Genomic DNA, 27,386 nt, shown 5'->3' on the forward strand with positions numbered 1-27,386 from the left:
GGGTGCTCCACCAAAGGTATTGGGCTCGTCTCGGTGCTGCAGCTTGGAGAGTTTTCTCTAGCAGTAGCCCCTGGCGGACCGTGCATGCTCAGAAGCTGTCTCACGCCGTTCACACCTTTACTGCATTGCGTGGTCCGTCCCGCCAGTTCCTCCTAACCATCCACGGTCACAGACAGAGTTGGGACGAGCTCCTACCTCCGCCCTGAGGAGAAACACAGAATAGCAATTACGCTCTGTTTTTCGTCCCAGTTTAGCCCCTACCCTATAGTTAGAGTTAGAGTTACAGTTCTAGTTAGTTTGTTATAATTAAAAAAACAAACAAAAAAAACCAGTTCTTTCGTTGTACATAGTTGTTGGTCAGTCGACCAACCCTTTCAGACTGTGTCTGATGGACCTTCCTCAGTCATCATGCCCGGCTCCCCCGGGTTTAAGAAGTGCGCGTCATGCGGGGGATGCCATGCCAGCATTGGATGGCCATTCCCGGTGTATAAGGTGCTTGGAGGAAGGCCATATCCCCCAGAAGTGCACTCATTGTTCAAAGTTAACTGCCCACGCCAGCCGGGACAGGGAAATGTGGCTGAAAATGCTTCTGTTCAACAAAGCACTTCAGCCACCATCTACAGGACACACAACGGATGCTCCAGGAGTGCGTAAGTCCCACGAGGGAAAGAGGTCCGCTCCAGCTAGGAGTGTAAGTGTAGGAGATGCACCGAGTACATTGGGACTGCCACCCATGCACACCGCGGGAAAACCATCTAAAACCTGCCATACTTCTGTGCCTAGCCCCGCGATTTCTTTCGCATTGGTACCCATGTCACGCACGGCACTACGCCCAGAATCAGCACCGGCTATGGTGGCACGGCCTCTGACGACACCGAGAACAGCACTGTGCGTCTAAGTGGCACCATCAGTGGCACCACGTGGCGAAGTGGCACTGAGCGAACGCCGTCCAGTGCCGAGACCGTTTTCTACGGCACTGAAGCTTGCCACCGTGCCGTCCGTGCCCCCAGCTTTGTTGCCAGCACTGACATCACCAAAATCAACGCCGTGATCACTATCCAGACCCTGGGAGCTGTCGGAACTGTGTTCTTTGATTTTTGCACTGGCTAGTCCAGTACCCCCGGTTCCTCCTCCTGCAAAAGCTTCCACATTACCAACCAAAGCTCAGAGGAAGGCTCGGCATGTGCGCACACCAACACCCAGGCCCGACAGGGCTGTGTTTTTCCCCGAAGCCTTCTCCTTCACCCCACCGTCACTCGGACAGACACGACCACGGTTGTTTTAGATCACCTTCATGGTGCTATTGGAGATCCCCACATTGGTCTCACACACCTTCACACTATCACCGGTCATATGGCTCTCGCTCACCATTGCACTACACAATGCGATCAAGATCTCTGGTGTTCCCATCTCGTTTACATGACTCTCGCTACAGGAGTGCGAGTTTCTATTCTCCTGGGCACTCCCCGCATGTGTATCATCATCGTAGCTGCTACACCTACTACTACCATGAACACCCATGCTTCTGCAGCATAGTTCATTCACCATCCATATCACCGTAGCATGTTCAGCCACGGTCTCCACAAATCCCGACTGAGGACATCCTACCTCCTGGGCAAGCCCCTCCAACACCCACAGGTGATGCACCCTTAACTTCCACCCAACACGAGACCATATTACCCCCGCTGGTTTGCCATAACCACAGACTGATGGACCAGGGAGATTATTACATCCGGCCTCACCATTCCATTTTCTACCCTGCCCCTTCCCACCTCTCCCCTCCTGTCCCTCTTCAGGAACCCCTCTCACGAAAATCTACTGCAGCAAGAGATCTCATGCCTACTTACCATCAGAGCAGTGGAGAGGGTTCCGTACCAATTCAGAGGGAGAGGCTTCTATTCCTGGTAATTCCTTACGCAAAAGAAGTCCGGAGGATGGAGGCCTGTCCTGGACCTCCGCAAACTCAATCGCCACCTTCGAAAACAGAAATTCAAAATGGTCACTTTAGCCTCTATCATTCCAGCTCTGAATGAAGGGGACTGATTCGCGTCTCTCGATCTCCAGGACACGTATTTCCACATGACGGTGCACCCGGCCCACAGGAGATTCATCCGTTTCACACTGGGCAACGAGCATTATCAGTACATTCGGCGTCTCGGCAGCACCAAGAGTGTTCTCCAAAACCCTAGCCGTCATAGCTGCTTACCTCTGATGTTCCGGCATCACAGTTTTTCCTTACTTGGACAATTGTCTCCTGAAGGCCCCTACCGCGGTCGAGCTGCGGTCAGCGCAGCCAGGGAGACATTCAAAGCTCTATGCCTTATTATTAACATACCAAAGTCTTCCTTGACTCCTTCCCAGTCTCTTGAGTTCTTCGGGGTGAGACTGGATTCCACAACTGCTACCACATACTTACCTCTTGACAGGTCCCAGACTATCCAAGCCTTGGGGTGTATTCTACTCACCGCCCCCAAAATGTCTTTACTCATATGCCTAAAGCTCTTGGGGCACATGGCAGCCGCTACATACGTCATTCCCCATGCCCGCCTTCACTTGAGATGCCTTCAGCATTGTGTGCTCACCATTTACACACCAGGCACCCAGAGTACTCACAAGCTTGTGGTTGTCCCGAAGCACTTGAGAGATTCCTTGCAATGGTGGCTCAATCCGGGGAATACTTTAATGGATGTCCCCTTTCATGCCCGGAGGCCAACTGTCCAAATCACTACAGACGCATTCCTGGTCGGCTAGGGAGCCCATATGCGTCACCACCAGATCCCGAGACTATGGACGCATCACGAGTCCCTCTTCCACATAAACTTTTCGGAGTTATGGGCAGTATTCAATGCATGCAAACATTTCCTACACATAATATGGGAAACCACGGTGCAGATCCTCACTGACAATATTTGCACTGTATACTTTATAACCAGCAAGAGGGTGCCAGATCCCAGTCCCTCTGTGCTGAATCAATTCACCTGTGGAATTGGGCTATCCGACATGGAATCATGCTCACTGATGCATACCTCCCCGCAAGAGCAATACCCCGCGAATGCTCTGAGTAGGACCTTTCATCTGTAACATGAGTGGGAACTGCTCAACGAAGTAGTTCAAAGCCTCTTTGAGATATCCCACCATGGACCTGGGGATATCCCACCATGGACTTCTTTGGTACTCAGCACAACAGGAAGTGCAGGCATAGGGAAACTTCTCAGGAGGATGCCTTTCTTATCGATTGGGGAGTGCGCCGCTTTATGCTTTTCCTCCGATCCCGCTCATCCCACGGGTGCTGGAGAAAATAGCTATGGAGGAGGCGATGGTGATAATGATAGCACTGTTTTGGCCATGACAGACATGGTTGACCCTGCTAATGCGGATGTCGGCATCTCAACCATGGCAACTGCCACAGTCACGCAATTTGCTGTCACAACAGCACGGGACACTCCTTCACCCTCACATCAATCAGTTGCACCTGACGGCTTGGCTCCTAACTGGCTACAAGGCCCAGAGTTAACCTGTTCTCAGTCAAAGACATCCTTGTACATAGTTGGCAACAAACTACACAAAAGGCCTACCTTCATAAATGACGTCATTTTCAGTCCTGGTGTGAGGCAAAAGACGTTGATCTCCTATCTGTACCCAACAAATTCTTGGTTATATTCTCCACCTAAAATCAGAAAACCTAGCGATGTCTTCACTTAGGATCCACTTGGCAGTCATTTCCACCTTCTGCCCCCCATTGACGGCAGCTCAGTCTTTGCTCATCCACTCGCCAAAAGGTTCTTGAAGGGCGTTACAAATCTCTATCCTCCACTCAAACTGCTTCCGGAACCTTGGGATCTAGGCCTAGTCCTGGACACGCTCACTCTCCCACCGTTCGAGCCATTAGCGACCTGCGACCTGCAGACTCTTACTATGAAAGTGACATTTCTGCTTGCTATCACATCCGCGTGTCGCATGAGCGAGCTGGCGGCACTTTTGGCATATCCTCCCTATACATTATTTACTGAACAGGGAGTGACACTGAACAGTTACCCAGCATTTCTGCCTAAGGTTAATTTGTCCTTCCATGGAAACGAACCTAATACTTTGCCTACCTTCTACCCAAAACCGCACTCTACCTCAGAGGACGCTCGTCTACATACACTGGACATCAGCAGAGTGCTTGCCTTTTACCTGAACAGGATACCCTTTTGAAAATCACAGCATCTTTTACCATCCATGGTAGACCGTTCTAAAGGCCAGCAACTTTCTTCACAACAAATCTCATCTCACATCGTAGCCTGCAGCACTCACTGTTACTCTGTATGTAACAGGTCATTGCCTTGCAAACCAAGGGCTCATTCGGCTAGAAGCATGGCTATCTCTACGGCTTTTCTTAAGGGCGTACTGCTGCGTGACATATGCTGTGTGGCTACCTTGTCCTCTACATTGACCTTCACCAGGCATTACGCCCTTGCAAGCATCCTAGCTACAGATGTGGCAGTGGCTCACACAGTGCTCTCCTCGGTGCACAGTCCATAGCGCCGAAGTACAATACTATCGTTGAGCTACTGCTTCATACTCACCTTTAGTGGAGCACCCACAGGGATGCTACTCAAAGAAGAAGAAAGAGTTACTCACCTGTGCAGTAACATTTTCTTCGAGATGTGTCCCCCCGTGGGTGCTCCACAACCTGCCCTCTTCCCTACTTCAGAACTATTGTCCTTCTGTCTTTCAGAGGTTCTGGGTAGGAGGAACTGGCGGGACAGACCACGCGACGCAGAAGAGGCGCGAATGATGTGAGACGGCTTCTGCGCATGCACAGTCCGCCAGGGGCTACTGCTAGAGAAAATTCTCCGAGCTGCGGCGCCGGGATGAGCCCGACACCTTTGGTGGAACACCCACAGGGACACACATCTTGAAGAACAGATGTTACTGCACAGGTGAGTAACTCTTTCTTTCGTGGGCCACTTCTTCAGATGACCAGAGTTTTGAGTTTAGGATGTGCAGACCCAAAATAGAGGGAGAGGGAGGAAGGAAAAAAAAGGAAGGGGGCAGGAAACAAGGAGCAGAGGTTATAAAAATATCTAAGGGAGAAACAGGAAGGCAGAATAGGAAAGCAGAACATGAAGCACCTGAAAAGTGGATAGTTAGGCAATCTCCATTTTGTTTTATCTCCTAGAACTGGAAGGGACCTTGAAAGGTCATTGAGTCCAGTCCCCTGCCTTCACAGCAGGATCAAATACCATCCCTGATGAATTTTTGCCCCAAATGGCCTCCACAAGGATTGAACTCACAACCCTGGGTTTAGCAGACCAATGCTCAAACCACTGAGCTATCCCTCCCCCCACAGATAAGGATCAAAGACAATAGATAGGGAGGGCACTAATGCAAGAATCTACACAAAGAGCTGTTTGCACCTTCATTAAATGTTAGGTTGGTAATGTTCCAGCCATCCCTCATCCCTATTGAGGCTATTAACATGAGAATTGAACTTGCGGATGAATTGTAATTCAAACACTTCTAAGATAACATGCACATGCTTGCATTTTTATTTCATGTTTGAGATGTTGAAAATAGATTGCCTTCTCTTTGCATAGAGTAAAGCAAGTTTTATGCTATTTCAGCAAGTAGCAGAGAGGGTAATTTGATAGCCAATAAAGAAAATGCATGACTCTTTGTTTTCTTGTGCAAGCAAGTAAATATTTCAGTTTTCAGAAAATCATGAAGCATATATGGGAGGTGAGGAAACAGGTGAGCTTCCTCATTTTTCTCTGTTAGTGTAAACTATTAAGTACATTTTTTGTGTTTCAGAGCAAGAGCTGTTCTAAAGTGCTGGTTTTGCAAAAAAACATTGCTTGCAGTTCATCTCATATAAGATTACAGGTTTGCAAAATGTTCCTATTGTATGACGGCAGATTCGGCTGTATTTTTTTGTTTCATATTTTAAGTGCTTTTTGGTGACTGTTGGTTTGGTCTTAACAGTCTTATCATTCCTGATCCCTGCCCATTCCCTCCCTTTTTGGCTAGTTGTACTGTTCATTTATGTGGTATGAAGAAAACTGTAGACTAGGTCAACAGTTATTGTTTTCAAAGGGGAATATTAGGTCAGATGTGAAGGCCAATATTTAGGATGCCTCAAATACACTCAAATTTTCACAAACTTGTGGCTTGTTGTATCTGAAAATACACGTAAACAAGCAGATACTTGCACACATTTGATAGTTGCTTTGCATGAATATTTGCATGTGTAAGTATCCTGTGCATTTACACAATTTATAAGTGCAAAAATAGCTCCTGTTTGTACATGGGCCTTAGCTATTAGAACATGTTAGTCCATTTTTTTAAAACTTTCTAGAGACAGGGAGAGGCCTGAGAATAAAAGAGTTAGAGGTCTAATTCACTTCCAATAATCTAACATAATTTACAGCTGCTTTTTTTTTTCTTATTGCAACTGAGACTTGCTGGAATGAAGGAAGTATTTTTCAGAAAAGCACAAATCTTTTCTACCTGGTGCTGTCCATAATAGCTTGACTTGTGCTGGTGCTCTGTGGGCTTATGGTTGTTGTTGTTAATTACAAATCACCTAAAACTATTCACTCAGTTGCATTATTTGGTTTGGTAAATATCCTGACAGTATCTGTTCTAGGAGATAGTAATAGAGAAGTAGCCATGTTAGTCTGACCTTGTTAAAACAAAAGGAAAAAACGATGTAGCACTTTAAAGACTAACAAGATGATTTAATAGGTGATGAGCTTTCGTGGGTTGTTCTAGGAGATGTTCTCTTCGGCTATTGTGTGCTATTAAACTGAGTAAAAAACCTGTTGTGACTAACTGGTTCCTTCCATTCACACTCTTGGCTTTTCAACCTGAAACATGAGTAGTTCTAAAATGGGAAGGGAGTGCGTGGGTGTTATTTTAATTAAGATGGAATATACGGGCCAAAGGTGTTAATATAATCCAGTCTCTATTGAACATAAAACAATTATTTTAAATAGGGATCTCAGTCTGCTTAGTACCATGGAAAACACACTATAAAAAAATCTTTGTAACCTTTCATTAAAGCTAAGGAAATGAAGGCAAAAAATTAAAATATTTGAAATATCAGGTATTAACTAAGTTTCTCATTTTAACAACATCCCTTTTTCTTTGGCCAGGAGAGAGTTTTTAGAAGAGAAAATTTCCTTATGGGACAGTCTTTTAGTTGGTATCAATGATGATACTAACTGTCCTTTTGAGAAAAACATCAGATATTGGTTGATTGATTTCTGGTTCCATGTTTCTCTTTTTTTATCAAGTGTTATTTCTGCATACTCCCCAAGTTATATTAGTAGGCCTTTCTGTTTGGACTATTGCAATCTTTTTGTCTCTCTTTCATACCTTTTCCCATCAACATTTGGGAACCTTCTGTAAACCTTCATTCATTTGTTAAAGTTAAACTCAAAATTAGGGTAAATTTGTAGGCCTACTTACTACAACAGCATTCCTCAATAAAATATGGGTAGTATTAGAGTACATTTTCAAAACTCTTCTGCCTATGGCTTTTTTGGTTTTACAGAGGTTTTCACTCCGTGTCTAGGCACTTCGAAGTACATTCAACATTGGCTTCACCCAACCAGATCTGAGGAGCACTTCATCAGAAGATAGTCAGGAGACCTGTTATAACAATATAATGACAATAATCACATTTAGAAACTGAAGTGTCTTAGATTTCAAGATGGTTAGCACTGACATTATAAAGAATGCTTGTGCACATATATGATACAAAGAACAGCTGGTCCATGTGCTGTTAAATTGGTATTTACTGCTGTGCCTATTCTGCAATCATCTTTAATCAGACTTGGAATTCTAAATTACTGTAATAGTTGTGAATTTAGCTTATTGAATTTTATACAGATGAGAGTGCTTGTTTTCAAGTTCTGTTTAAGTGATTAACTGGCTAAACATAACGTTTAACTGGTTAACTCATTAAACGGGATTTTACATCTCTAGCTTCTATATTGATTTACATTATGTGTTACATTATGTACATTTCTGATAAATCTAGTGATAGAAGAGTGACCAAAATGCTATTTGCATAAAATTATAGGTTCAAGGTAATGTCTTGTCTCCTTTAACTCAAAAATATAAATGTGTCCACATGGATGGCAAATGTCCTTTAATTGGTAAAATTAAATGAACTGTAATAGAAGCAATATTAAGGACTAAAAAAGACTGATGCTTTGTTGAAGTTATTAATCTCCTGGAATATATTTAGAAGCTGACACCCTCTCATGGGGCAATTACACCTCCTCACCCTTTGGTGTCAGAGGGAAGGGTGTTGTATCCCTGCAGCTCAGTCTAACAACACATAGCCTCAGGGCAGTATGACCTAATGGCCAGAGTCAAGAAGACCATCCATCTATGTGGGGTCTCGTGGCCTAGGGGCCAGAGCCATTATGACTGCCCTCTCTTTCAGGACTGCCTGACTTTGTGGCTAGAATCAATATGATTGCCTTCCTCTGCAGGACTGCATCACCTAGTGGCTAGAGCCAATGTGGCTGTCCTCCTATTCAAGGCCCTGGGCCTAGTGGCCAGAGTGAATATGGCCTCCCACATCCGTAAGGTTGTGTTGCCCAGTGGCCAGAACCAATATGGGGTATTCTCTTAGTGAGGCCTGTGTGACCTATGGGTAACCAGGAAAGTGGGCCACCACCAAGGGGTGGTTGTTGGCCAGGGTAGGAGATCTGGGCCCATCCGGCTCCACTGGGCCCCGGGCAAGGACCCTGATAGTGGCAAATGATTCATCACTAGTTCAGTGGGGATCCTTCTGAAACATGTTGCCTTTGTCCTGGTTCCACAACCCAATCAGTGTCTAGTTCCCATGGCTAACTTCCAACCTCGTTTTCCAACATCACTTAGTAAAAATGTCTTGAGTGGCTGGGGTCTTCAGCTTGTGAAGCTCCCAATGACTCTGTCTGTTCTTGGGCTTCAGCGAGCAGCCCGGTATCTGACTATACCTTGGCACAATTGGCCTCCACAAATCTGGCACTCAGCTCCCAGGAAGGAGCCTGCAGTATTCTTCCTTTCTCTCCTTACTGGTCAGCCCTGATTGAGCTGGGCTGCTCCCTTTTATACTAGGGCCAGGTCTACACTAGGAATGTAAGTGAGTAGGCAAGTTGAGTACTCAACTCCTTGCTTCCCATCCTCCCTTGCTGCCTCTGTGTAAGAGGCAGCAAGGGAGGGAACAGGAGCTGGTGCTGGGGAGAGCCAGCTTAAAAGCCAGTTCCCTCCAACACCGTCTCCCTGGTGTCGCTTGCTCCACTCCCACCCCCTGCACGCTGCTGCCTCTAATAGGCAGGTGGGGGTAGGGGAGGCTGCTGCAAAGCAGCCTCTGCCTTCGATGGCCCATGCTGGCCGCAGGCAGAGGCTGCTTCAGCAACAGCTCCTGTCTGTAGCCAGCCTGAGTTGCCGTAAACAGGGGCTGCTGGACCTGCCTGGCAGCTCTTACTACATTTCAAAAGCAGAGCCACAGTGGTCCTGGAGCCAGCATGAGCTCAGTCCCAGCTCAGGCAACCCCCAGGAGCTATCCCCCTTATTGACTAATCGAGTATTTGATGAAAATTCCATCAACTACTCGATTAGCTTATTAACCTCTACTTAACATCCCTAGTGTGGGGCATGAACACTTTGTCCTACTCATTTTATCTTCTAATGATCCAATCTATTGTATACCCAGTGCTTTCAACCAGATATGAAGATTTGTTCCCAAAGATGTGAAGGAGTAACTAGGTAGCAGTAGGCATCTAATACCTTATAAGTAATGTAGCATAAAATATAGCAGGTATAGTAAGTGGGACGCTGGCAGACACAGTATTGTGATTTGCATTTTGATTGCATTGAAAAGTTCAGAAAAGTTATTTTTCATTGTTTTACACATCTGATCCTCTTTGAAAAGGGCTAGAGCTTGAAAGGGGCATTGTGAAGTCACAAATGGGGGGGGAAGCACTTAAATATATATGTAAATCCCAGTAACTTCAGTGGGATTTGAAATGATTGTTAAGATGCCCTTCTTAAATAGAATTGTTTTACTAAATTCAGTGCTTATATGTTCAGATTTTATGTTCTGCAGCAAACACAGCATGATGTGTTGAAAATCAGATTTTACAAATTAAGTAGGGCAATCCTATGTTGGTGTTAAAATAGCAGATTTAGAAAGAAACGCTAGGCAATTAGTGCTGGAGCTGGTATCTCTAGAACAGATTGGACCTCCCTGGCTTGACACCTTTGGGACCTCACTGGTCCTGGATGAGGAATTTTGCTGGACCAGGGGCGTTCATTTCTGATCTCCCTGCTGCCAGCCCCTTCCAGCCCTGGCCTGAACGCTGCCCTCCCAGCTGGCTTCCCCCTCTCTCTGGCTCCTCTGCCCTGTTAGCCCCTGCTGTGTTAGTAGGCAGCCACACCACCTCTGCACTCCAGGCTCCTGCTGTTGCGCCCAGCTCCTGTTGCCACGCTGGGCAGCCCTGCTGTCTCTGCTTGCCAGGCACCCACTGCCATGGCAGGCAGCCTAGCCACCTGTGTGCACACCAGGATCTCAGTGCCGTGCTGTGCAGCATCACTGCCTCTGCACACTGGGTTCCTGCTGCAGAGCCTGGCTCCTGCTGCTGTTCTGGGTAGCCCCGCAGTCTCTGTATGGGGATTCTGATGCTAAGTTTGGGGCTCCCACAGTCCTGCTGGGAAGCCCTGTTGCTGCACCAGCTTGCATGGTCCCAGGCCCTTGCCCTCCACTAGGGCTCTCTGTCAGGCCACGGATATTATCAGACCAGAAAGTCCCAGTTAAAAGAGTTTCAACCTGTATATAGTTGAGTTTGTCTTTCGGTCTGTCTGTTCAAGAACTCTTTCTAAATGGTAACAACTAGGACTTTCAAATTAGATATAAAGCCTCCTCTTATTACAACTTAAAATAAGATAAGGGTTTGTCTGTGCCAGGAAAATTACATGTGCCTGGGATGGGTTTCCTTCTCAGAGAAAATCAGCAGGCAGGTGAAAGGGCTGCCTGCGGTGTGTGCATCACCATTTGGGACTCCCCCAGCCCTGAGCCTCCCACCACTCAGGCACTCTAAATGGATGCTGGGGAGACCCTTGCCCCCGATTCATATGGGAACATTGCTGGCCGTTCCCCTTTGTAAGGGAGAAAGGGAAAAGTGTAGTTTGCTGCATTCCTCACTCTGGCTAGGGAGCACAGGGGGTAGACAAACCTGAATCTGCCTCAGCTGGGGGACATGCACCCCTCGCCTGTCTGTGTTTGCTGGAGCTGCAGCAACCATGGTGAGGCACTTCTCACCTTACTCCGAGCTGCTGTGATGAGAGAGGGCTGGGGTAGTCCTTTCTCTCTCTGAGGCAGCCTGCATACTGAACCCCTCATTCCCAGGCCTACCCCAGAGCAATGATTTAAATGAATCAAGTACTTTTTAAATTTTATTTTCCAAAAAAAAATCCAAAATTAATTAAGGATCCAAGCAATGCCGAATAAATCTTCTAGTTAGTCCTAAAGTAGGAATCACTTTTCTTTAGAGTCAATACTCAATTAATACCACTGTTTCTGGTGGTGTCAAACTGAGGAAAGTATGTATCTTTGAGGTCCTTCCCATTTGTCATCACATTTTAAAACACGTTTTGTAATAGCTCCACTTATTTCCAGTATGCTTGTTGAATTTTGACTGAGGTAATTAAACTCATACTCTACCTACTTAAAATTCACTCTGCAGTTCCAGCTGAGTTCAACATTCTTAATTCCTTGTACTATTACTATTTGAACTAAACAACTGTGTAGAGTTACTATTAATTGTAAGCAAACATCTGCTGCATTGTTTCCCTGAGGTGGATGTATTTCAGGGGTGGCATGATCTTACTCTCTTCGCACAGTGATGTTGTATTGCTTAATTAGTTCATGTTTGCAAAGCCCGCTGAGATACTTGAACAAAAGGTACTGCTTAAGAGCAAGGTATTACTATTTAATATATTTTGCATTGATATTATTAATCAAGTCATTTTCATTTTATAATTATTGTACTTCCTAAGTCTTCTGCTTTGGATTCAAGGTTTGAATTTAGAGAGCCAGCTGTGTGTTTCCCAGACCTTCAAATCTTCATAGGAAAAATGTTATGTAATCAAGTAATATACTCTTAAAGATCACCTTTTAAAAAATCAATTAATTTAATACCTGCCTTTTAGTATCAGATTACAATGACCAAGAGCATGTGAAATACTTTTTATTGAGAAATCACTTTTTTATTTATGTAAGTTATCTTTGAGAAAGTAACAGTATAAGAATTTGTTGCCTTGGCAATAGATATAAATAAAAAATTCAGAAGGTTATATAGAAACTTAATCTTCCTTTTAGATGACGATTGTGTAAAATATTTTATTTCAATATGATCTGTTTCAAATAAAATATATATAATTATACTATATTTGGGCCAAGCTCTATCCAGTACTGGAATTCAGAGATCAGTCCTCTAAGATGCTGATAACCTCTGCAAAATATTAGTGCCTTCGGTTCTACTGAAGTAGAACTTGAGAGCACTCAACAGTTTCAAGAGTACTCAGTATCGACCTCTCAAGGCCTCAAACACACTAGGAACAAATCATGAAGTTCTTCCCTGAGAAGATTGGGGAAACTTGTGAATTAGGAGCAATGCTGTAGGCAGCACTTTTGGGGACTACTTGATTTTGGGAAGGGAAATGCGAGCAGGTTGGAGGAGTGGCAGAGGCATGGCTAGTAGATTAATGCAGTGTTTCTCAACATTTTTTATTTTTTATAAAGTACCCTTTTAAAAAAAATTATAAGTACTCCCAGCCCCCTCACTCTAACCCAATGCACCCACTCCTCCCCCAGAGCCAGGCCCCCCCCAGTTCTAAACCAATGCCCCCTTCCTCCCCCAGAGCCAGGCATTGGATGTACAGTAACTCTACCTTTGAAGTACCCGCTCCTGCCACCTGTCCCTGCCTTGGCGGCTTGTCTGCAGGGAGCAAGTGGCCCCCCAGCGCTGGGCTTGCTGTGTGGGTCTGTGTGCTCCCACCTCAGCCCAGAGCTCCTCTTGCGTGGTGCCTGGGGACAACTGCCCCCCCTCGCCACGCCACTGATGCGGGGGGAAGGGAGGGAGGTGTCCTTTGGAGCAAAACTTATTTTGCTGCTTCACTGCCTTTTAGGTCCTCTCCACAGTGCTGTGGTGAAGGGGTGATGGGGATGTGTTGTGCAGAGGTGGGGATAATGCGCATGTCCAGGTTCAGCTGCCCTCTCCGCTGGAGCACCCCGGGGAGGCTACTGGAGAGGAAACAAACTAGGAGATGCATCCGTGGAAGTGATTTTTTTTTTCTCCCCACCCAAACCCGCCCCCCAACTTGGAACCGCCCGGGGTCTCACTGGAGCTGCCACCACCGCAGCCACATGCTTTCCTCACCAGCGCTGGGGCATGTGCACAGAGCGGTTGTTGACGTCCAGGCCTGTGGCTCCAAATATTCAATTTGACAGGCACGTACCGCTGCCCCTTCCCCGATCCCCTTTGCAAGACAAAATTCCAGACATTTTTTGCCGAATTTCACTTGTGTTGATGTACCCCCAGACTTCTCTTGTATACCCCTAAGGGCACGTGTACCACAGGTTGAGACACACTGGATTAATGAACAGGTGAGAATTTAGTTGCCCCAAAGTCAGCATATGATAGATGGTAGAGAATAGCTTAATAACAGCTACAGTCTGAATAAATATTCTTTATCTTTTCTTGGGATGTGTGGGAAAAAGAGGATTCTGTTCCACCACTTTCCCAGCTGTTTCCCTCATATAAAAGTCTTTCACTGACTGAATCAGATGTTTGGGGCCACTTTTATAAGATGCAATAATGTTGTTAGTTTGACAATGGGAGACATGTTTAAGCTATTACTTTACTTCATAGTGCTAAAGTTAGAATGTAGTTAGCTATAGTTAGTGGTCTGCATTTTCTATTATTTGTAAAGAAAAAATATCTGGGAATGTTTCAGTGTCTGGAAAATAAATACGATGACCCATGATGAAATCAGATTAAAATAAAATTGGAAGAAAAATGAAAAAAGTAATATGCACATTTTACTGCAGCATAATTGAATTTTTTAGTATACAAAGATATATTTTTCTTTCTCTGAACTAGTAGTTTTTCCAGAAAGCTGCTTGGCATACACCTGCATATACAATAATCTTCTTTAAAATATTCTCACTCATCCTGAGCCTCATGCTGATTTGGATGTAGTCCAGCTTTGAAAATATGCAATGACTAGAAGATTTACCCAGCATTGCTTGGTCATTAACGCAATTAATTTTTGTGTTCTGGAAAATTAAAATGAAAACGTGTATGCTTCATTTAAATCATTGCTCTAGGATAGGGTTGGGGATGAGGGGTTCAGAATGCAGGCTGCCTGGCAGTGAGAAGACTGCCCTGGCCTTCTCCCACCACAGCAATTTGTGGCCATGTGAGAAGCACCTCTCCATGGCTGCTTCAGCTTCAGCAAGCATAGCTGGGGAGAGGTGTATGTCCCCTGGCTCGGCAGGTCCAGATTCATCAGTTTCGTATGCTCCCCAACCAGAGTGAGGAATGCAGCAAACTGCACTTTCCCCTTGCCCCTTGATGAAGAGGAGCAGCCAGCAGTGTGTATGAATCAGGAGGGGAAGGGGAGCTTCATGCCCCTCACACCCCATGCCTTTCCCCTAGTGGGTAAGGGGAAGCTTGGGGTTGGGGTTGGGGCTGGGGCAATCCCAGATCAGAGTGTCACCCCCAGCCAGCCCTTGTAACTTGCTTGATGATAGTTCTTTTCTCTATGGTTTTCTGAGAAGCAAACCCTTTCCAGGACTGCACATCCCATTTTCCTGGCACAACCAAACCCTGACCTTGCTCTTATGATAAGAGGAAGCAGCATACCAAATTTGGTGGTCCTGGTTCTTACCAGTTAGAAAGAGTTCTTGAACAAACAGACAGAGAAACACACAAACTCTCAAATTTATAGTAAATGTTGTAGATGTCTGTCCCAGAATATTAGAGAGACTCAGTGGGTGAGATATCTTTTACGGGACACATTTCTGTTGGTCAACAAAGATAGGCTTTTGAGCTACACATGTAGTATTTAGTAACAGATACAACCTCATACACCTTGTCATTCTTTGATCGCTACAGTCTTGAGCAACATGTGGCACTTTCGCCTTTTTTATTACACTAACACAGGATTTTTTAAAACTTTTTTTTAAAATAGGGTAAATAATAAAAGTTGATGCATTCAGTTAGCTAAGTATGTTGACTCCCTGCCTTCCTGCAGCTAGATACACTTATTAAAGGAGAAATTCCATTTTTTAAGTTCAAGGAGTTTTTGCATAATTTTTGCATTCAGTAATTTTTTACCTATGACTGCAAGAGATTTAATTTTTACCAAAAATATTTAAATTGCAGGATTTGTCAGTTTCAGGCCCTCTTGGATGATAATGCTTTGATGCAGAATCATTTATGTTTAGCTCTACCAATATAGTCAGTAAATAGATAAATGGTGGGGGGGAGATTCAAAAGTAAAAACACACATGTATCCCAGGCATGGCTTATGAAGTGACTTTTATAGTGAGCCATATGATTATATTGAGTGTGTTTACTACTCCATGATCTGACACCCTATTAGAGGAGGATATAATTCTGAGATGCCTTGCATAGATAGCCAAACTGAGGCTGAGGCCATGAGCATCAGAATATACACTGCAGGCTTCTTTGCAACAACTGTCACACTTGGCAAAGGTGATACTAAAGAAGCAATGCATTAACTTGGCCCAGTGGACACAATTAGTTCAGAGAGAAGAACAAGCTGGTTTGCACAGCAGTCATGCTTGGCACAGTTAGGGAGCTGGTATATTGTATAAAGCAATCACAGAGCACTGTGGATGAAACTGCCTCTGGTTATGAAGAGATATGGTTGGCATACTGGTAACAGATGGATAAGAAACATTTGACCTTCTAATACTTCACCAAACAAAAATAAAACAAAATAAAATAAAGGGGGGGTTTAATAGGTTGGGACAGACATATGACTACAAACGGCAAATTGAGGCTCACAACACTGTTCACAGCTATTAACAATAGTAACGTAATTGTATTTTATCTACTGGTAAATAAGTAAAATGTGTCTTAATTGTGTGCTAAGTGCACTGTTGGTCCAGCATTATTTTCAATCTAAGAACCTGCTGAGGGAGCACCGTGAAGACGAGCTGTAATCTGTTTTCATGTTGTGTTTTGGTAAGTTAACTGGAAGAGAACTTTCCGCAATAGCTGTGCTACTATTTGTGTTGCGTATCTTAGAAGAGAAAGTTGCCCACTTAAAATGTGAAACTTTACAAAGCAGTGCACAACTGATGCTGACAAATCAGTACTGCACCCACTATGTCAATTTGCTCTTCCCAGTGCATGAATCTGTGTATATAATAAAACATTGAAGACATTACAGCAGAGCAGTTCTAATGCTGCATACAGTTACTGAACCTTTTCTTGTAAAGGATAGCTTTAGAAAACACGTATATAACAAGTCTTTACATGTTGTTAAAATCATGACCTAAAGATTGTGGGCTAGATCCTGAGCTGATTTCAGCTGGAGCTAGAGGAAATGGTTCTATAATTATAACATGGTCATGTAGCTGACTTTGTTGAGAAAAATAAAAGTTAAGATTAAAAGAAGAAACAAAGTTCACACAAGGATATCATTTGTTTGCATAATTCCTTTTATATTTTGCTATTTTTCTTTTACGTAGTATACATTTTTAAAAAAGATTCTGTACATATTTTTAATTCTTTGGTATTTGCAGCCCCCTAACATTTGAGAAGCTCCATATGTTTTCCTGAAGTCAAAGTATTCCAGCTGTTGTAATGTCACCATTTGCTTCTAGCTTTTTTTTTACTCTGAATTCTATGCTTGCTTGTGCATAAATAGGCACAGTTTGAAGTGGGGAGACTTCACCTTCAGTGTCACTTTGTAATTCTTCACTGCTGCTTCCTTTGCTACTTATTTAGACTTGCTGTACCTAATTTTCTTTTCTCCACTAGGCTTTTCAGCAACTTCTGTCACAACCATTTCTTAATGCTTGCACATCCAAGTTTGATATTATTATATTTATATGTTTGTTGGAGTTTTGAATTTAAATATGATCTACTACAGCAAGGCTGCGTCTAGACTGGCACTCTCTTGCGCAAATACTTTTAACTCAAGAGTTCTTGTGTTAAAGTATTTGCGCAAGAGAGCATCTACACTGGCATGTGCCTTTGCGCAAAAGCTGTGCTTTTGTGCAAGAGCATCCCATGCCAGTGTAGGTGCTGTCTTGCGCAAGAAAGCTCCGGCAGCCATTTTCGCAATCAGGGCTTTCTTCCGCAAAAAATTCCTGTCCCTGTCTACACTGGCCTCTTGCGCAAGAACACTTGCGCAAGAGGGCTTTTTCCCGAGCGGGAGCGTCAGAGTTCTTGTGTAAGAACACTGACGATCATACATTAGATCGTCAGAGTTCTTGTGTAAGAACACTGACGATCATACATTAGATCGTCAGAGTTCTTGTGTAAGAACACTGACGATCATACATTAGATCGTCAGTGTTCTTGTGTAAGAACACTGACGATCATACATTAGATCGTCAGTGTTCTTGCACAAGAACTCGCGGACAGTTTAGGCAGCTGGCAAGATTTTGTGCAAAAGCAATTGCTTTTGTGCAAAATCTGGCCAATGTAGACACAGCCCAAGTGTATATGATTTCAGTTTTACTTTTGCCTACTGAATGCAACAATCTGCTAGGTGTACAAGTATCATACTATTGGTCCAAACACTGTACTCAGTTTGATTCAAGTCCTCAACTTCAACTCCTCAAATCGGCTGAGTCTACGCTATGCTACCTGAAGTCTTGCCTCCCATTCTTTGCAACCATGACTTCTAAAACAGTCAGGCTCTTTAGGGACAAGGTGTGGGACTGTGAAAGTATGAAGCAAGTCTTATGCAGTGGCTTGCTTAGGCTTTAGCATGTCCTTTCACAAAACAACAAATTTCATGGCTTTCAGAATGAGACTTATCTCTTAATCACAGCTTACTTTTATTCAAAATATTACCTATTAGTAATATTTTACATTAATCTTCATTCTAATGGAAAAATTGAGAGAACCAAATACCAACTGTAGTCCATGTGGTAGAACCCTGTAATTATGTCATGGTGATGTATTAATCATAATAAATACCTATTTGGATTGTTGCTCATAGATTATTTTTACATGTATCCTCCACGTTAATTTTAGGCAGAGGCTGAAATCCTCAAGTTTATTGGATCAGTCTTGAGAGCATCTGTTCACGATAATGCTTGAGGAAAAATAAGCGTTAACAGTCAAACTACTGTACATTGACGCACTGATTTAATGTTAGAAATAAGCAGCCAAGATTTACCATGTGTGCATGCTCAAAACCTCTTGCCAATATAGATATTTCTTAATTTTTAAGTCAACATACCATTAAGATTATAGCAATCAGAAGTCTGGCACACCAGTTAAAATAGTGCTGCAGCAAAAGGAGCTAAAGGCACATTGGGGATCATAGTTATATAAGTACTCACAAGCCCTTGTTAAGGAGACTGTGGATTAAAGCACAAAGCTGGTTGAGACAATATATTTTATTAGACCAACTTCTATGCAGTCATTTCCCCCCCTGAAGCTATCAATATAATGATCCAGCTTGTGGTGTCATTTGCACTGTGGTGATGATATTTTTTTTTAATGATTGATGGTGGGGATGTGGTTGTGAGTGGTGTTGTCATTGCTGTGTGAGAATTATTTGAGGCAATGATTGCAGAAGAATTCTAGTTCTCCACATGTTAATATGATGCCAGGTTCTTTGGTGGAACAGAAATTTAGTCCCTTATTGTATGTCTACACTACGGATTACTTCAGTATAATTTACATTGCTTAGGGGTGTGAATAACCCACAATCCTACGTGACATAAATTATACTGACCCAAGTCTCTCTCTCCCTGTGGCTTAAGCATTTTCACTAGAAAAGTTACAGCAGCACAATGTAGTATCTACACAGCCGTAGAAAGTACAGATAATTCAGCTCCAGAGATGACACTAGTTCACTCGCTTTGGCTCTGCAATATCCTGGGACCCACATAGCTACAACTTCACTGCATACAGAGGTTTGGCTGCCAGCTGAGCCTCTAGTGCTCTTTCGTGTTGAATATTAGGTGTACAAAAGGAGGGTTGATGCTCAGAATCACCTAGAAAGACCATATTGTACCAGGTGAGGAGATTAAGGGGTTCGCAAACTTTGTGATACCACAATTTCCCCCCCCCCCAATTTGCTCACAACCCCCCTCTTAAGCTGCACGCAACCACCGGAGGGTCGGGACCCACAGTTTAAGAAACACAGGCTTAAGACAAGGAATTTCCCAGTCGAAAAATTCAGGAGCATAGGCAGGAATAGAAAATTATATGTTACGGAAATAAATATGATTGAAAGTTCAAGCAGAACAGGCACTAAAACAGCTGCTTCTATAGACTTGTTCACATACATGGTTGCAGCACTTAGTGAAGACATATCTACCCCATTGGGAGAATGTCTCCTGTAGGCATAGGTCAGCGATGAGCAACCTAGGCTAGTTAGTGGGCTGAATGAGTGGCCTTTCTTCATCTCAGCGGGCTGCAAGATTGTTGTAACCAAGGTCTCCTGGGATAGAGTAGTTTTGCTAACTGCACTTGTGTACCTAGAATTTGTAGAGCAGGGTGGGGAATAATTTTTGACGGGGGGACACTCCAAGATTTTGGAAAGTGGTCAAGGGCTGCACTCTTCCATGATATTAATGGAGGAGATACAGGCATGGTCTGGGGTAGAGGTTGGGTGCAGAAGGGAGTTTGGGGTAAGGGACTCGGGTGCAGGAAGGAGACTGAAGTCTGGGAGGGAGTTGGGATGAAACAGGCGGAGTGACCTAGGGCAGGGGACTGGAGTGCAGAGGTTTGGGATGTGATCTAAGGTAGGAGGGGGATTGTGATCTGGGGCAGGAGATTGCGGTATCAGATCTGGGAGGGGGTCTGAGTGTAAGAGGGGGACAGAAGGTTTGGGTATATTGAGGGAGGAAGGGGGGGCAGAGAGTTGGGGCAGGAAAGGGCTGGGATGCCAGAAGCAGGATGTGGCCAAGAGACTTACTAGCCAGCTGCCAAACTAGCCTGCCCGCCTGAAGAGCTTAAAATGTCTCCCTGCCTGCCTGGCCATGAGCTTCATGAATAACTGAGCTGAGGAAAGGGGGTGTGGTTCTTCTTGGCTGCTTGTTATTCCAACAAGCAGGTCCCATTGTCTGGTTTCTGCCAGAAACTGTCCAATGGGAATATCCTGGGGGCGGGGTGGATCCTGAAACTTCCCTCGCTTCCCCTCCAGTTTTAATACAGAAATGGAGCTCTGCAGCCACATTTCTTCATGGTGTGCAGGACTGCAGGGCAAGCTGGGGAGCCTGCCTGAGGCTCCCTGTTGCCTCCACAGGCCGGATCCAATGGCTTGGCAGGCTGCATCTGGCCCACGGGCTGTATTTTGTCCAGGCCTGTTATAGAGTGTACCGACTGACCCAGCAGCGATGTGATTGAATGCAGAGGGATCCTGTGACTCTCACAGTCAATGTTGTGTGCAGTCAGCATGCACTCACTTCATGTGCGTGTCACTTGAGTAATGCTGGTAAGAAAAAACTATGTGGACAGAAACCAGTGGAATCTGGCTATCTTGCATATGGGCAACAGTAAAGAAAATTTGCCTACTGTCTATCGGGGAGGTACTACACCTCTCAGATAGACAATAGGTATGTTGACAGGAAAAAGCAAATAACTGTGTTGCTCAACAGCTCACATTCATGAGCAATGTAGTTATATTGCACCAACATAAGTTAGTAATGTAGCTCAAGTCTCTGTTACAGCTCAGTAGTGCTTCAGCTGTGATTTCTGCAAGAAATGGTTGACTACTTTTTTTTTTTTTTTAAAGGAAACAAGTCTTGTGTACATTTTACAAATACATTAATTCAAGTTTTTTCTTTTAGTGTAATGTCACTGATTTCTGCTCCAAATGTGAAACTGACCTGCAAGGCCCACATTTTGCTATTGCTTGTGAGAGAGGCAACAATAATGTCTTTTTTGTGTTGTTTAAGTGACATTATAGTCATGTACTATATTATCTGACAGAGCTAGTTAGTGAATGTTGGGAAACATGCTGCAAGTAAATTCCAGGTTTGTAGAAAAAGTTGAGCAGAAGAACAGCATTATACATTGGGGGATGGGTGAGAGGGGAGGTTGATTCTTTTTAATATCTGATATATCAAAAAATCTGTTATTTCCTGCAAAGAATAATCTTTCACTCTCGCTTCATGTGGAAAGGAGAAACAGCCTCACAGAACTATACTATTCAAGTCTCTGCAGAGCTTGCTAAGTATCTCTCAAGCAAAAAGGATGAAGATGAGTTTCTAAAATTTTAATGGGGAAAAGTGCAGCAGAAAATAACTTGGAGACATTTTTTTATATCATAGCAATGCAGTAGAGCGTACACAAACACACACACATACATACACGCTCATACTCTTTTTTTTTTTTTTTTTTGAATGAAGCTATTGTGAGAAGAGAACCTCGGTGAGTGTAACTGACACTTTTTCCACGGCTAAAATTAGAGTTTGGGATTTTGTGTTTTATGTTGAAAAAATACTTGAAATACAAATTAAAACAGCCCAATAATAGGTTTAACTTGTGATATCTCAAATGGGATAAATATTCAGAGATAGAGATCCATTTGAGGACATATTTTTCCATGCTGGCTCAATGGAGTAGTGCCTTACATGCAAATAGTGTTGTTGATTACAGGGAACCTATTCAGCATAAGAAATGGTGGCAGAATGAGGCCTGGTTATATGAATACTAAGGTTCAGATTCTTACCTTAACCCACATTGAGCTGTGCCTCATGTACATGGAAATCAAGATAACAGAGTACAGTACTACTCACTGTGAATAAAGGGAGCAGAACATTCCCTAAATCCCATGTCAATTACACGAGATGTGTTACAACATTTTTAGCATGTCTGCTGCAAAGAGTTGTAATTTTAGAGAATTAATCATTTGTTATTGTGACCTCAGTAGGATAAGCATCAGGAAATTAATACATTTCTTTTATATAAAAGTTTGCACTTTTTCATTTTTCTTTCTCTAATTTAACATGCATTTAAACTCAACCTTTTCAAATCCAACTTTTTTATAAGTTTTAATTATTCACTAGTCCATTTATCACCTTCACAAACATTGGAAATGTGATTAAGATTATTGACCTTTTCAAGGAGATCCGATATCGCTGAGTATCTTCAACATGCACCTAGAGAGAGGGTATGTCTACACTTCCACCCTAGTTCGAACTAGGGTGGTAATGTAGGCAACCGGAGTTGCAAATGAAGCCCGGGATTTGAATTTCCCGGGCTTCATTTGCATAAAGCCGGGCGCCGCCATTTTTAAATGTCCGCTAGTGAAATGAGGAGTAACGGTAGTTCGGACTAGGAAGCCTAGTCCGAACTACCTAGTCCGTGCCGCGTGTAGCCGCACGGCACGGAGTCCGCACTAGCGGACATTTAAAAATGGCAGCGCCCAGTTTTATGCAAATGAAGCCTGGGAAATTCAAATCCCAGGCTTCATTTGCAACTCCGGTTGCCTACATTACCACCCTAGTTCAAACTAGGGTGGTAGTGTAGACATAACCAGAGTGATGGACAAGATCAAGGAAGAGGTAGAAGGGATATTGGTGCATGGGATGAGAATGAACAACTTGAGGTTCACGGATGATACAGTTATCATCGAGGAAGATGAAGAGAAGCTAGCGAGAACAGTGCATATGCTAAATGAGGAAGGGAAGTGGTATGGACTGATTATGAATATCGATAAAACGAAGACAATGGTATTTGGAGATAAGGAAATAGGAAGGAAGTTCAGTGTAGATGGGATCGAACTAGAGAACGTAGAGAAGTTCATGTATGTGGGGAGCAACATGCCGTGTGATCTAGACTGGAAGAAGGAAATACAGTAAAACTCCAATAGTCCGGCATCCAATAGTCCGGCACTCTTGATAGTCCGGCATCAAAATGGCAAGAGCCTAGTGAATGAGCTTCAGCAAAAAATGAGTTACAAGGTAACAGCAGCAGCAGCTGAATTGAGCAAAAAGGGTAAAAAAGGCTTAAAAGAACTAAAACATTACAGTATACTGTATACAGTATGTACAATAAAAAGGGTTAAGAACACTTTATATACAGTATATAATGTATACAGTGTATATATATATATATATAACCAGTTTATAGTACCTCCTGATAGTCCGGCATATCTGATAATCCGGCACCACCTAGGTCCCATAGGTTCCGGATTATCGGAAGTCTACTGTACCGACTAGAATAGCAAAAGCAAGAGTGAGTTTGAAGGCAATGGAAAACATCTGGAAAAGTAAAGTGATTAAAGCTGAATGTCTTGAAAACGTGTGTATTTTCCAGCATGTTGTACGGATGTGAGACATGGGTGATAACGAAAGATTCAAAGGAAAGGATATTGACATTCAAGAAGAGTTGTTACAGAAAGATCTTGAGAATAGGATGGATGCAGAAGGTCACCAACGAGGAATTGTATAGGAAGATACAGCCAAAAGAGAACCTACTGCAGAAGGTTATACAACAGAAGTTTCAGCTATTCGGGCATATCTGCAGAATGAATGACGAGTGAAAAGTTAAGACCCTGGTATTCGGCATAATGGATAGTCTGAATAGGAGAGGCAGACCCCACAGAGAATGGTTAGATGATAAAGTAGATTGGTGCGGAGCTAGTCTACAAAAACTAAGCCACTCCACACCGAACAGGTAAAGATGGAAGGAAATAGTGAGGTAGGCATCGGACACCCATGGGTGTTGAGCCCATGGTGGTGGTTGATGATGATGAATTTAAAATTTATTGCCAGGTACTTAATTCACTTTATATACCATCTGCTGTTCAACAGACTGTGTGAGTCCGTATTACGTTTGAAAAAAATATCCACCTTTTCTTCTTCGGGTAGCGTCCCCATGGGTGCTCTGTATTACATTTGTAAGTCCGTATTACATTTGAAAAAATATCCACCTTTTCTTCTTCAGGTAGCGTCCCCATGGGTGCTCCACTTCAGGACCCTGCGCAAGTGCGTCTTCGGCGGGGTCCGGCCTCCTGGCTCCACTGTTGCCCTGCGTCTGTCCGGGATTGCCAGACTCGGTCGTGAAATGCCCGGTCACGCCCCCGGCTGCCCCCTTGGCCGCGGCGGAGCAGGTGGCGCAGTGCCAGGACTGGCGCGGGGCCGCTGCTTCTCCCCAGCACGCCGGGGACGGCACACCCGCCGTGAGAGGCGAGGAAGTCGCCCCGTCACACTCACCTTGTTCAGTAACGATGGTTCTTCGAGGTGTGTGTCCCCGTGGCTGCTCCATTACATGCCCTCTTCCCCTCTCGGTCTCTTCAGTTTTTCATATCTGAATCAATTAGGAGGAACTGGCAGGAGCTGGACCACGCGCACGCTTAGAAATGGCGCGAAGGGCACATGACGCTTGCCGTGCATGTGTGGTCCAGCTGGACTATGGCTGACAACTCTCCGACCGGCGGCACCAGGATGAGCCCAACACCTGAAGTGGAGCACCCACGGGGGGACACACCTCGAAAAACTGTCTCCACTTATTAAAGGACTTATCAATTTTGTCTGTTAGGTCAAATGACATGAGGTACCTAGTGAGCACACTTTCCTTCAGTGTCTCTTGAAACAATTTATATGTGAAGGCTCTGGCATTTCGAGTGTAGAAGATGGAAGCCTTCTACATGAGTGGTGTGGAGAGGGCTGATAAAGAAAAGTTATTTATTAGTTCCCTAAATAGAAGTGTAGTAAGTTGAGGGTCAGTAACATGGAGTCAGCAGGCCTAAATAGAGGCCTGTAACATGAAAACAGCAACAGGCCTGCAGTCTAGTGAGCAAGACTTTGGTTCAGTAACAGGAGCCAAGAAAGAGGCCCTATTGATAACTGTGCGATTGTGTAAGTTAGGTCGAGCATGGAAGGACACAGGGAGGCACTGGGTACAGACTGTAAGGCAAAGGGGAGTAATGGAACATCTTAATAAGAAATGTCTTGGTACAAAAACTCCCTAAAAACTAATGCACATACCAACCTAGGTTCAGGACCAGGTCGGAATTGACAGCATGAAGGATAGTAAGTAAGTCCCCCTTCCATAAGGTGAGGGGTGGTAACTAGGCAACAGAGGGTGGTAACCTGGTACGTAAAGAAATGATGTAAGTTGTTTATACCTGTCTATAAAAGGACACCGCAGAGGGTGCTCTCCGGCCGACCTTGGGGGGGGGCGCACTAGGCGCCTGAACGGCAGGTGTCATTGCCTAAACTTACAGAGTGCACAGTAGCTTAATTTTGACTAACTGCTGTTAATATCTGTTATATGGCAATAGGCCTGCCCGGTGTTGGTACCTTGTCAACGCGGGCCATAGTGCCCAGTGGTGTAACATTGTAGTGATCTCTGTTACCAACTGGTAGAGCTTCGCATTTGACAATAAACCTGCTCGATTGATTTCAAACCTTGCCTGCATCTGTCGTTTCCGGGGCCTCTCAGAGATCTCTTGTGTTGACCCAAGTGCACGGGGTCTAACACTCTAGATAAAGAGAGTACCGATTGTTATGCACGCAGCCGAAAGTTTAACAACGGAGTAGAGGTCCTGTCATGAGCGCGCCAGGACAACCCTGACCAGACGACGCTGACACTGACAGTCCAGACCACCGAAGGTACCGAGGTACGAAAACACCGAGGTACGACAAGAAGAACTAGAGGACACCAAATGAAATTAATGGGTAGCAGGTTTAAAACTAATAAAAGAAAGTTCTTCTTCACACAGCGTGTAATCAACCTGTGGAACTCCTTGCCAGAGGAGGCTGTGAAGGCTAGGACTATAATAGAGTTTAAAGAGAAGCTAGATAATTTCATGGAGGTTAGGTCCATAATTTCATGGAGCCAGGATAATTTCATGGAGCCAGGGGATAAAATCGTGTCCTTGGCCTCTGTTTGTCAGAGGCTGGAGAGGGATGGCAGGAGACAAATCGCTTGATCATTGTCTTCAGTCCACCCTCTCTGGGGCACCTGGTGCTGGCCACTGTCAGCAGACAGGATACTGGGCTAAATGGACCTTTGGTCTGACCCAGTACGGCTGTTCTTATGTAAGCCCAGAAGAGACTTCAAAAATACCTTTTCCAGAAAAGGGATGCAGATTAGACACTTTGGAATAGCAAAGGAGCTCTTCTCCGGCTTATCCCCAAGCTGGAAAAAACCGTCAGCCATGTTAATGCAAATGCCGCGGGGGATATTTAAATCCCCAGCGGATTTGCCTATTCCAAAGTGTCTAATCTGCATCCCTTTTCTGGAAAAGGGGTGCAGTGTAGACGCAGCCTGCCTGTATAGGCTTCTGCTTAAAAACTCCCCAAGGTCACAGATTCCCTGACCTTGAATTTTGTGCTGCCTCAACCCAGGAGCAAAATCCCTTTTCTGAATCCTTTCCCGAGGAAGACTCACTTAGGAATTTCTTCCTGTGGGCTATCCAAGCTCTTTTATCCTCCCTCAGGAGAATGCTTGAAAACAAACTGTAATTTCTAATAGCTGACCGCGCATTCTCAGGCATGTGCACACATCTTCCTGCCCTTTAGGACACAGGAATCAGATGATCCATCTTTTAAAAAGTGATTTTATTAACACAACAAAAAGGACATATTTGGTAAAGCACACTTGGTTGCCGGATGTTACAGAGCAACTGAGAAAAACAGATTAAATCATAAAGGATGGCTTCCCTAGGATTCAGCTTCAGTTATGGGAGTGGGAGGGAGCACAAGGGCTCAGCACAGAGTTCATAAACCAGAAATTAAAAAAACAAAACAGATTGCATTTGGCAACACATTTCCTGTCTACTCACATTTCTTGTGCCCAGGTTTCATGTCTGGCTCCAAGGTTCATTCCATCTCTCCCCAGCTTTTCTTTCTAACACCACACAAAGAACTGCAGCAGGCACATCACAGCTTTCAATTCAGGTTTCACACTTTCTTCCCATTTACTCTCCTGGCTTCCTGCCAACATTTCTTGGATACTTACTGTTCCAGGTTTAACCCTATACAAGCAGTTTCTAAATGATGGGATGTCTACAAAAAGGTAGTATAGTCCTCCCATCCATCACACTTGCAAAATATTTTTACATTCAGTATTTTATTCTGTGTAAATAAAGGCTTGTCAAATCTGGCCTTTAATTTTAAATTCTAGTTTTAAACCCATTTTTTTCACATTAGTGAGCATTTC

At 44.1% G+C, this 27,386-nt stretch overlaps 1 protein-coding gene and 1 long non-coding RNA gene across 4 annotated transcripts in view; one reads left to right on the forward strand and one right to left on the reverse strand.

The window, feature by feature from the left end:
* LOC142829877 (uncharacterized) lies at nucleotides 1-27,116 on the reverse strand. Its single transcript, XR_012904761.1, has 3 exons — nucleotides 27,010-27,116; nucleotides 1,848-1,974; nucleotides 1-202 (listed from the first exon to the last, which is right to left on the reverse strand). It is a non-coding gene; the product is annotated as an uncharacterized LOC142829877 (long non-coding RNA).
* The window catches only part of DTWD2 (DTW motif tRNA-uridine aminocarboxypropyltransferase 2), a 224,190-nt gene that overhangs the window by 104,755 nt on the left and 92,049 nt on the right, over nucleotides 1-27,386 (forward strand). The gene's annotated exons all lie outside the window — the stretch shown is intronic.

The sequence above is a fragment of the Pelodiscus sinensis genome, chromosome 6 (genome assembly GCF_049634645.1).
Source record: "Pelodiscus sinensis isolate JC-2024 chromosome 6, ASM4963464v1, whole genome shotgun sequence".
NCBI lineage: Eukaryota > Metazoa > Chordata > Testudines > Trionychidae > Pelodiscus > Pelodiscus sinensis.